General features: G+C 41.2%; 1 long non-coding RNA gene across 1 annotated transcript; it reads left to right on the forward strand.

Moving 5' to 3' along the window:
- Positions 1–1,870: 1,870 nt before the first annotated feature.
- LOC135523923 (uncharacterized) lies at positions 1,871–11,344 on the forward strand. The gene is made up of 6 exons (XR_010452883.1): positions 1,871–2,173; positions 5,009–5,093; positions 8,864–8,984; positions 9,120–9,191; positions 10,256–10,386; positions 10,898–11,344. It is a non-coding gene; the product is annotated as an uncharacterized LOC135523923 (long non-coding RNA).
- Positions 11,345–12,421: the final 1,077 nt, after the last annotated feature.

Genomic DNA, 12,421 nt, shown 5'->3' on the forward strand with positions numbered 1-12,421 from the left:
TCAGATCCTCCTCTCCACCCTCTCCGAGTTGGGCATCTCCGGCGCGGCCCACGCTTGGATTGCGTTCTACCTGACAGGTCGCTCCTACCAGGTGGCGTGGCGAGAATCTGTCTCCTCACCACGCGCTCTCACCACTGGTGTCCCCCAGGGCTCTGTTCTAGGCCCTCTCCTATTCTCGCTATATACCAAGTCACTTGGCTCTGTCATAACCTCACATGGTCTCTCCTATCATTGCTATGCAGACGACACACAATTAATCTTCTCCTTTCCCCCTTCTGATGACCAGGTGGCGAATCGCATCTCTGCATGTCTGGCAGACATATCAGTGTGGATGACGGATCACCACCTCAAGCTGAACCTCGGCAAGACGGAGCTGCTCTTCCTCCCGGGGAAGGACTGCCCGTTCCATGATCTCGCCATCACGGTTGACAACTCCATTGTGTCCTCCTCCCAGAGCGCTAAGAACCTTGGCGTGATCCTGGACAACACCCTGTCGTTCTCAACTAACATCAAGGCGGTGGCCCGTTCCTGTAGGTTCATGCTCTACAACATCCGCAGAGTACGACCCTGCCTCACACAGGAAGCGGCGCAGGTCCTAATCCAGGCACTTGTCATCTCCCGTCTGGATTACTGCAACTCGCTGTTGGCTGGGCTCCCTGCCTGTGCCATTAAACCCCTACAACTCATCCAGAACGCCGCAGCCCGTCTGGTGTTCAACCTTCCCAAGTTCTCTCACGTCACCCCGCTCCTCCGCTCTCTCCACTGGCTTCCAGTTGAAGCTCGCATCCGCTACAAGACCATGGTGCTTGCCTACGGAGCTGTGAGGGGAACGGCACCGCAGTACCTCCAGGCTCTGATCAGGCCCTACACCCAAACAAGGGCACTGCGTTCATCCACCTCTGTCCTGCTCGCCTCCCTACCACTGAGGAAGTACAGTTCCCGCTCAGCCCAGTCAAAACTGTTCGCTGCTCTGGCCCCCAATGGTGGAACAAACTCCCTCACGACGCCAGGACAGCGGAGTCAATCACCACCTTCCGGAGACACCTGAAACCCCACCTCTTTAAGGAATACCTAGGATAGGATAAAGTAATCCTTCTCACCCCCCCCCTTAAATGATTTAGATGCACTATTGTAAAGTGGCTGTTCCACTGGATGTCATAAGGTGAATTCACCAATTTGTAAGTCGCTCTGGATAAGAGCGTCTGCCAAATTACTTAAATGTAATGTAAATGTAAGACACTACATAGCAGTGCAAACTGTGTTGTTACAGATGCTGGTTCAATACCTGTGCTGGCCTTGACTGGGAGACCCATGGGGTGGCTTTTGGTTTTAATTTACAATATTCCAATCCTCTATTATGTAATTATTGGTGGAGAGTCACGTCATATTTTTCAAAATACTATAGGCCTGCCGTAGGTGACATGAGTCTCACCGGTGTTGAGTAATGTGCTGTTAAAAGCGGTGAAGGTCTTATTTATTTAAAGAGCATATTGAATTTAGAAGTAATTGGATTTGAAGCAATAGCCTACAACTATTTCAGCACCGTTTCGTGCTGCTCTGAACAAGCATGGGGACTTGATAAATCAATTAGATTTTTATTTTGACTGACTCTCCATTTGGGTATTGGTTAAACTAAAAGTGTAGTGTATAAATGTTATGCTCTTAGTGTAACCTTTTATTTAACTAGGCAAGTCAGTTTAACTAGGCTAATTCTTATTTACAATGACAGCCTACTCCATCCTCCCCATCTGCCAGGGATTCTTTTGCTAAAGGGCCCTGAACAGTTTCCCATGCATTGTCAATGGGGTTTGTAAACCAACACGGATGTAATAGAATTCTGGCCACATGCTGACTCAGTGGCGCTCCTCAATGCAGGACGTGGGAGTGGGGAGGAACGCACACTCTGTAAACAGGAATAGGTGCAACACCGGTCACTGAGCTGGCAAGCTAAAGTTAGCTAGTTAGTCCCATAAATGTACGTTCAGCCTGTTAATTATTTCAGTCAGATTTTACGAAGTCAGCATGGCATAACATAGTTGCTTTCGTTTTTGACCTCGACATTTTTGCTGGATAGGTACTGTCATAGCTAACATGCTGGCGCTGCTAGCTAGCTAATGCTAACGTCGCTCAAATCTGGATGCATCACTCTATTTCCGGAGAGAGCAGCATACTGGTAAGGCAACTTTGCTTTCAAACCTTCTAATAATCTGTAAAGTTGTTTTACATACAAGCTAGATAGGTATTATGTTATTAATTTGTTGTTTCTTTGGAGCTAGCTAAGCTATTATTAGCAAGCTAGATGGATAATAATGTGGTAACGTTACAATATTTACCACAGATATTTCACCGGAGGTATAAATGTGAGACATCCTGTTAGCGTTTCCTCTCACTACCAAATGTTGTCGTAAGAGGAAGCCCACTGACATTTTCTCATAAATTAAACATTTGATCTCCATACAGTTTTCTGTTTCCAAAACTAGTATCTATAATAAACAGAGTGCACTAAGTTTGGTAGACTTGACTTACCTAATTGTTTATATAGATTACTTTGTTTAGGACGAGTACACTAGATAGTGGGCGTTTTCCTGATGAACGTCATGCATATTCAGTGAGGCACAAATGGTATTCGTCCTCTTCTTGGCGGTAGCTAACTAGCTGTCCCAAGAAGATATCTAGCTGGCTAGCTAATTCACAACTAAAAAACAAAACATACTTGGCTTAAATAGCTAGAAATCGATTTCTTTGCAAGTTTTCCCTCTACTAGTACTCCTTTTGTGAATCAACTTTTTTCATGATAAGAAACATTTGCCATCAATAAATACCTTGTTTACTGTAAAATGGAAGGGAGGAATATCCCTTTTCCAGTTTCCAGATGTTGAAAGGTATTTAATAAATAATAAAGATGCATTTGGAGTAACTATTACATGGTGAGGCACACGTTGTTGACTATGTCATCAAATCAAATTTATTTATATAGCCCTTCGTACATCAGCTGATATCTCAAAGTGCTGTACAGAAACCCAGCCTAAAACCCCAAACAGCAAGCAATGCAGGTGTAGAAGCATGGTGGCTAGGAAAAACTCCCTAGAAAGGCCAAAACCTAGGAAGAAACCTAGAGAGGAACCAGGCTATATGGGGTGGCCAGTCCTCTTCTGGCTGTGCCGGGTGGAGATTATAACAGAACATGGCCAAGATATTCAAATGTTCATAAATGACCAGCATGGTCGAATAATAATAAGGCAGAACAGTTGAAACTGGAGCAGCAGCATGGCCAGGTGGACTTGGGACAGCAAGGAGTCATCATGTCAGGTAGTCCTGGGGCATGGTCCTAGGGCTCAGATCCTCCGAGAGAGAGAAAGAAAGAGAAAATTAGAGAGAGCATATGATTATTGCATCTGTAGTGTGCTGTATCCATGACTACCCATTGAATCAATCACCAAAACAATAATCACTGATAGATAAAACATGCTAGCTACCAGTAATGAAACAAATCTATAGCTGGGTTTAACACAACTAGCATGAGGCAGCATGGCTAGCTAACGTTAGTTTAACAATGTGCCCAGCCATATTACATCCAAGTCCATCCCAGGGTATGCTGCACAATCAATACAAGCCATCATCTGTTTTTTTTTCTTTTTTGGGGGGGGGGGGGTGTATCATTTTATTTACACAACATGCCTACCATGTTGAAGATGCAAAATATTCTTTGTGAAACAAACAAAAAAATTAGACAAAAAAATGGAAAACTTGAACGTGCATAACTATTCACCCCTGTAAAGTGAATACTTTAAAAAAAAGCTCACTTTCATTCTCATCTGACCAGAGTACCTTCTTCCATATGTTTGGGGAGTCTCCCACGTGCCTTTTGGCATACACCAAACGTGAATTACAGGTTGTAATGCAACAAAATAGGAAAAACGCCAAGGTGGATGAATACTTTTGCAAGGCACTGTACATTTATTAAAAGCCTTTTAACATGGTGAAAAATATAGAACATATAGACACCATGAAAGTAGAGCATTTGTTCACAGCCTGGAAGAACACATTGTGCATGCATCCAATGAATAGGAAAATGGCAGAAAGACATACACCATGTGTAGCATTAGAGCAGAGCTTCAACACATCTATCAGGTTTCAGAGGGCAGCAACTGAAAATGTTTCATATAATAAAGTTTTGGTCTTTATTCTAATGTTTCATAGGACAGGATAAAGTGTGGGTCTTTATTCTATAATATGTTCGCTGTTATTGGGGGTGTTGCTAATCAAGCGATGGTTGTTAAGGTGGTGTCTAACAAAGGAGGGCCCATTTTGATTGAAGATGAGTGTGACGTAGACCCCAGAAGTCTGCAGGCCATAGGAGGACACGATCCGTAAGAATGTCAGGTCCTCATTTGGGTACTGGTCACAGGAGTAGCAAGAAAGGCTGCCTTTCTGCTGACTTCTAGAGTCTACATCACGCTCCTCTTACACATACAGAGAGACAAAACAACATGGCTGCTGTTTAAATTAACTGTAGAGTACTATTAAAAAAAGGTCTAATATCAGTGTTAAGTCCCTCTTCTCCAAATCTCCAGTCCAACATCTGCATCTAATTTTGAACCTAATTTCAATATGATCACTAAGCCACCTGACTGACCAATAAACGTGACTTTGAAAGGATGTGGTCTATTTTAGTAGAACATCTTTGGTTACTGAATGACAACAATATAGCCTTGTTCACGACTAGTTGGCTAGTGGGTTGATATGGGGTGCAGTATGCTAGTGTCGTTGTTATTCGTTGGGTCCCTTGACAAAATGATGTTATTTTTGACTTGGTAAAATAAGCTAATGGTTGTGTGCACTCTCACTATATAGAATTGTGTGGTTTGGTGGCAGATTTTCACAAAATAAACATTTACTGTATATCATCAGCAATTCTCAATCAGATGAGATACAAGGCTAACCCATATTGTATTTCATTCATTCATAAATGTAGACACTAATTATTGTTAATATTCCAATTCTCTAGGCCCTCCATTTCCAACCCTGAAGCCCCCTGTCCCCAGCAGGAAAGACCAGGAAAATGTGTTGGCATAACTTCCTATTGAGGAAATGTAAGACAACTCAATGTAATATTTAGATTTTGTTACTTACATGAATAGAAGCATATACAAACAATCTATCAAATGTATTTTATAAAGCCCATTTTACATCAGCAGTTGTCACAAAGTGCGGAAATGGATACCCAGCCGAAAACCCCAAAGAGCAAGCAATGCAGATATAGAAACAATGTGGCTAGGAGAAACTCCCGAGAAAGGCAGGAACCCAGGAAGAAACCTAGAGAGGGACCAGGCTCTGAGAGGTGGCCAGTTCTCTTCTGGCTGTGCTGGTGGAGATTATAAAAGAGTACAGACATTTAGCCAGATTATTCTTCAAGACGTTTAAACGTTCATAGATGACCAGCGGTGTCAAATAATAGAGGGTGCGGTAGTTAAGCACCTCAGGAGTAAATGCCACTTGGCTCTTCATAGCTGAGCATTTAGAGGTTGAGACTAGAGGTCGGCCGATTAATCGGAATGGCCTGTTAATTAGGGCCGATTTCAAGTTTTCATAATAATCGGAAATCGGTATTTTTGTACACCGATTTGGCCCATTTTTTTTTTTACACCTTTATTTAAATAGGCAAGTCAGTTAAGAGCACATTCATATTTTCAATGACGGCCTAGGAACAGTGGGTTAACTGCCTTGTTCAGGGGCAGAACGACAGATTTTTACCTTGTCGGTCTGGGGATTCAGTCTTGCAACCTTACAGTTAACTAGTCCAACGCTCTAACCACCTGCCTCTCATTGCACTCCACGAGGAGCCTGCCTGTTACGCAAATGCAGTAAGAAGCCAAGGTAAGTTGCTAGCTAGCATTAAACATCTTAGAATAAACAATCAATCACAATCACTAGTTAACTTCATGCGACGAGCAATCCCGGATCCAGGATCCTATTTATAGCCTCAAGCTCATTAGCATAATGCAACGTTAACTATTCATGAAAATCGCAAATGAAATGAAATAAATATATTTGCTCTCAAGCTTAGATTTTTGTTAACAACACTGTCATCTCAGATTTTCAAAATATGCTTTTCAACCATAGCTAAACAAGCATTTGTGTAAGAGTATTGATAGCTAGCATAGCTATAAGCCTAGAATTCAGCCAGCAACAATTTCACAAAAAGAAGAAAAGCATTCAAATACAATAATTTACCTTTGAAGAACTTCACATGTTTTCAATGAGGAGACTCTCAGTTAGATAGCAAATGTTCAGTTTTTCAAAAAATGTTTTTTTTGTGTAGGACAAATTGCTCCGTTTTGTTCACGTTTGGCTAATGAAAAAACCTGTATCCAGTTATAGCCTCAAGCTCATTAGCATAACGTAACGTTAACTATTTATGAAAATCGCAAATGAAATGAAATAAATGTGCTAGCTCTCAAGCTTAGCCTTTTCTTAACAACACTGTCATCTCAGATTTTAAAAATATGCTTTTCAACCATAGCAAATCAAGCATTTGTGTAAGAGTATTGATAGCTAGCGTAGCATTTAGCGGGCAACATTTTCACAAAAACCAGAAAAGCATTCAAATAAAATCATTTACCTTTGAAGAACTTCGGATGTTTTCAATGAGACTCAGTTACATAGCAAATGTTCAGTTTTTCCTGAAAGATTCTTTGTGTAGGAGAAATCGCTCCGTTTTGTACATCACTTTTGGCTACCAAAACAAACCGAAAATTCAGTCACCAAATGCCAAACTTTTTTCCAAATTAACTCCATAATATCGAGTGAAACATGGCAAACGTTGTTTAGAATCAATCCTCAAGGTGTTTTTCACATATCTCTTCATTGATATATCGTTCGTGGAAGCCTGCTTTATTCTCTGAATTCCATGGAAAAATACTTGCAGCTGAGGTTTGCACACCAATTTCGACGCAGGACACCGGGCGGACACCTGGTAAATGTGGTCTCTTATGGTCAATCTTCCAATGATATGCCTACAAATACGTCACAATGCTGCAGACACCTTGGGGAAACGGCAGAAATTGTGGGCTCATTCCCGTCGCATTCACAGCCATATAAGGAGACATTGGAAAACAGCTCTTCAAAAATGTTGCTAATTTCCTGTTTGAAGTTTCATCTTGGTTTCGCCTGTAGCATCAGTTCTGTGGCACTCACAGATAATATCTTTGCAGTTTTGGAAACGTCAGAGTGTTTTCTTTCCAAAACTGTCAATTATATGCATAGTCGAGCATCTTTTTGTGACAAAATATTGCGCTTAAAACGGGCACATTTTTTTATCCAATAATGAAATAGCGCCCCCATAGCTTCAAGAGGTTTTAACTACACATGGTTGATGATATTACTAGTTTATCTAGCGTGTCCTGCGTTGCATATAATTGATGCAACGCAGGGGGATGATTTAACAAAAGCGCATTTTGCGAAAAAAGCACAATCGTTGCACATCCAATAGTCAAAGGTATATGAAATACAAATGGTATAGAGAGAAATAGTCCTATGAATACTATATTAACTACAACCTAAAACCTCTTTCCTTGGAATATTGAAGTCTCATGTTAAAAGGAACTACCAGCTTTCATATGTTCTCATGTTCTGAGCAAGGAACTTAAACGTTAGCTTTTTTACGTGGCACATATTGCACTTTTACTTTCTTCTCAAACACTTTGTTTTTGCATTATTTAAACCAAATTGAACATGTTTCATTATTTATTTGAGGCTTAATTGATTTTTATTCATGTATTATAATAAGTTAAATTAAGTGTTCATTCCGTATTGTTGTAATTGTCATTATTGCAAATAAAATAAAAAAATTGTCTGATTAATCGGTATCGGCTTTTTTGGTCCTCTAATAATCGTTATCGGCGTTGAAAAATCATAATCGGTCGACCTCTAGTTGAGACAGTAGGTCCGGTAGAGAGAGACAGGATCAAACATCTGGTCTGGGATAAGTTAGTACCTCCGGTGAGCCTTGAGCAGGTCAGGGTTCCATAGCTGCAGACAGAAACAGCAGAGACTGGATCAGCAGCACGACTAGATGGACTGGAGACGGGGACAGCCAGGTAGTCATGAGGCCAGGTGGTCCTGAGGCATGGTCCTAGAGCTCATGTCCTGCATCCTTTATTTCACTCGAGTAGACTAAGCCCTAGAGGTGTGTAACTTCACATGATTTAGCCAACTTGTCAATCCAGATCTGAATATTTGATATCCTTTTTACTGTACTCTGTTTATAGTAATTTTTCCCAAGCTAATCACTGATTGGCCTACTACACAAATGTGGTCAGGTTGACACCTCTAAGTCATAACACAAAACACACACACACATCAGATTGCAAGAGCAAGTACAATGGGCAGTTGGGAAAATGAAGTCACACGCAGACTTAATTCATTTGTTGTATTGTATTTATTATGGATCCCCATTAGCTGCTGCCAAGACAACATTAGTCTTCTTTGGGTCCAGCAAAATTAAGGCAGTTGTACAATTTTAAAAACATAACAATACATTCACAGCACATTAAGCGTGTGCCCTCAGGCCACTACTCCACTACCACATATCTACAACACAAAATCCTTGTCTACGTGTGTGTACAGTGCGTATGTTATCGTGTGTATGCATGTGTCTCTTCACAGTCCCCGCTCTTCCATAAGGTGTATTTTTATCTCTTTTTTATATCTAATTCTACTGCTTGCATGAGTTACTTGATGTGGAATAGAGTTCCATGTAGACATGGCTCTATGTTCTACTGTGCTCCTCCCATAGTCTGTTCTGTTTAGGTTAGTGTGTAGTCAAGGTTTTGTCATAAATTATATTGTGCCCATTTTTCAGATCTGCCAACCTGCTCGGTGGGTGACAGGTAACTGTCTTTCCACCAAGCTGTTCACTTCCTAGAGTGGCACGCTGGAACTTCCAGAGGCTTGTAGACCTGAAGCAGTGTGATGTGGTCCAGGTAATTATCAAACTCACTCAATCACTCACTTTGTTTTATTGTGTAATTATTTTAATTTAAGGAATATTTCCTTAAGTTAAAATAATTATACAACAAAACAAAGTGACTCTCTTTTACATTTGACACCCCTATTAGCTGAACCACAGTCTTCAGAGCTGTAGTCGTCTGCCCCTGCATCTGCTACCCCGGCCACGACAGGTGATACAGGTACTTATCACATATATCTATGCACACTCTCCCTCACTTGGGGCTCTATTCAATCACGTCCACTTCAGCCAACATCCACATAGTGGTTGTTTTGGTGGTGTCTGAGGGGGAACTGTGTTAGAGCTGTCAAATCCACATTGTGGTTGTTTTGGTGGTGTCTGAGGGGGAACTGTGTTAGAACTGTCAAATCCACATAGTGGTTGTGTTGGTGGTGTCTGAGGGGGAACTGTTAGAGCTGTCAAATCCACATAGTGGTTGTTTTGGTGGTGTCTGAGGTGGAACTGTCAAATCCACATAGTGGTTGTTTTGGTGGTGTCTGAAGGGGAACTGTGTTAAATCTGTCAAATCCACATAGTGGTTGTTTTGGTGGTGTCTGGGGTGGAACTGTGTCAGAGCTGTCAAAATCACATCGTGGTTGTTTTGGTGGTGTCTGAAGGGGAACTGTGTCAGAGCTGTCAAATCCACATGGTGGTTGTTTTGGTGGTGTCTGAAGGGGAACTGTGTTAGAGCTGTCAAATCCACTTGGTGGTGTCTGAGGGGGAACTGTCAAATCCACATAGTGGTTGTTTTGGTGGTGTCTGAGGGGGAACTGTGTTAGAGCTGTCAAATTCACAAGAAGCTCCTGGAATTATACCTAAAGTGGACATTGCCATTGGCTGCATGGAGTCACATTAACAAACATCTCATGCAGCCCTGTTCACAAGTTAGAACATTGAAATTTGAGATTAAATCTACACCTTGATTAGGCTGGTGGAAATCCTCATTATTTAGTTTAATGATTTTGAATTTGGGTGACATTATTTCTATATAACCTACACTTTCTTGTTCAGAACTTGTAACGAGAATAGGACGGGTGTGGTTTTGTGACAATGATCAAGAGCTGCTGCTTACTGATTTGACAAATCCAACGCAGTTACACCTCAGACACGGCCAAAACATCAGCTATGCAGTGTCGGCTATCACTGGTGAACACTTGATCTGATTGAATCTAGGCCTTACACTTATTCAGTCTGTTTAATTGTATCATTACTGTCAGTTAAGAAAATTGTGCCCATCTCTTTTAGATCTGCCACCCCCCCAGGTCAGCTGCAGTCACAGCAATCCTCTGCTGTGGTATTTAATTTACCAGCTGCACCAGTTCCTACTACATTGGCCGTGAAGGGAGAAACTTTTGAGGATTCCTAGATGGATGCAGGTAATTCAGAATTATATTACATACAGTGCCTTGCAAAAGTATTCGGCCCCTTGAACTTTGCAAACTTTTGCCACATTTCAGGCTTCAAACATAAAGATATAAAACTGTATTGTATTGGATGGATTGTATTTATCATCATTAGTCATTTAGGTCAACATTGGATCATTCAGAGATCCTCACTGAACTTCTGGAGAGAGTTTGCTGCACTGAAAGTAAAGGGGCTGAATAATTTTGCACGCCCAATTTTTCAGTTTTTGATTTGTTAAAAGTTTGAAATATCCAATAAATGTCGTTCCACTTCATGATTGTGTCCCACTTGTTGTTTCTTCACAAAAAAATACAGTTTTATATCTTTATGTTTGAAGCCTGAAATGTGGCAAAAGGTCGCAAAGTTCAAGTGGGCCGAATACTTTCGCAAGGCACTGTATGCTCACTCACACCAACAGATGTACACACAGTCATGTTGTTGAGCTGTTTACTTACTGTCACTTTGCATCTCCACCACTGCCAGACAGACAGCCTCACCCAGAAGTGCATACACTGGGTCTATCAAGACTGACAAGCAGAGATGGGTGGCTGACAAGGAAAAATAAAACAACATGCCCTCACACACATTATCCACATTGTAAATACGTTGTAATTACTTGTTTATTTTAATCTTTGCTTCCATTTTATTTTAGGATTGGAGATATCTACTCCTACATGTCCATTCTCAATATCTACATAATTACTCTAAATATCTATCAAATCAGTGTAATTGACAATATTGTAAAAGACTGTGGCTTAATGTGTACAGTTAGAGGAAATTCTGTGTGCTTTTTTCTGAATTGAAAAACATGTCTCTCTCACACACACACATTGTGTCTAATTTAAATAAATTGCAATAACTTTATTTTATGTATGCTCCATTTTATTTGAGGAAAATATCTGCAATAAAGTACATTCACAGTTAAAGCAACATCTTTGGTTTGTTGGATATTTCTCTGAATACAATGTGTAACCAGAAGGAAGTTGGCAGAACTGCAACCCAAGGAGGGATTGAACCGTATCTCAAAAGCAGCAGAAAATGTCAAATATGGTCACCAAAATGTCCATTACGACTATACACGACTGCACCCCCGCGCACGACGCGGGGATTCTTTAGCTAAATTGCCCAGCACTGTAGCCTCATCCCGACCGTCACGTTGTACACCACCATACAATGGGGAGAACAAGTATTTGATACACTGCCGATTTTCCAGGTTTTCCTACTTATAAAGCATGTAGAGGTCTGTAATTTTTATCATAGGTACACTTCAACTGTGAGAGATGGAGGAGATGGAATCTAAAAAAAAAAAAAATCCAGAAAATCACATTGTATGATTTTTAAGTAATTAATTAGCATTTTATTGCATGACATAAGTATTTGATACATCAGAAAAGCAGATCTTAGTATTTGGGGCGGCAGGGTAGCCTAGTGGTTAGAGCATTGGACTAGTAACCGAAAGGTTGCAAGTTCAAATCCCTGAGCTGACAAGGTACAAAATCTGTCGTTCTGCCCCTGAACAGGCAGTTAACCCACTGTTCCTAGGCCGTCATTGAAAATAAGAATTTGTTCTTAACTGACTTGCCTATTAAAATAAAGGTAAAATAAAACATTTGCTACAGAAGCCTTTGTTTTTTCAATTACAGAGATCATACGTTTCCTGTAGTTCTTAACCAGTTTTGCACACACTGCATCAGGGATTTTGGCCCACTCCTCCATACAGACCTCCAGATCCTTCAGATTTCGGGGCTGTCGCTGGGCAATACGGACTTTCAGCTCCCTCCAAAGAATTTCTATTGGGTTCAGGTCTGGAGACTGGCTCGGCCACTCCAGGACCTTGAGATGCTTCTTTACGGAGCCACTCCTTACTTGCCCTGGCTGTGTGTTTCGGGTCTTTGTCATACTGGAAGACCCAGCCGTAACCCATCTTCAATGCTCTTACTGAGGGAAGGAGGTTGTTGGCCAAGATCTCATGATACATGGCCCCATCCATCCTCCCCTCAATACGGT

The sequence above is a fragment of the Oncorhynchus masou genome, chromosome 31 (genome assembly GCF_036934945.1).
Source record: "Oncorhynchus masou masou isolate Uvic2021 chromosome 31, UVic_Omas_1.1, whole genome shotgun sequence".
NCBI lineage: Eukaryota > Metazoa > Chordata > Actinopteri > Salmoniformes > Salmonidae > Oncorhynchus > Oncorhynchus masou.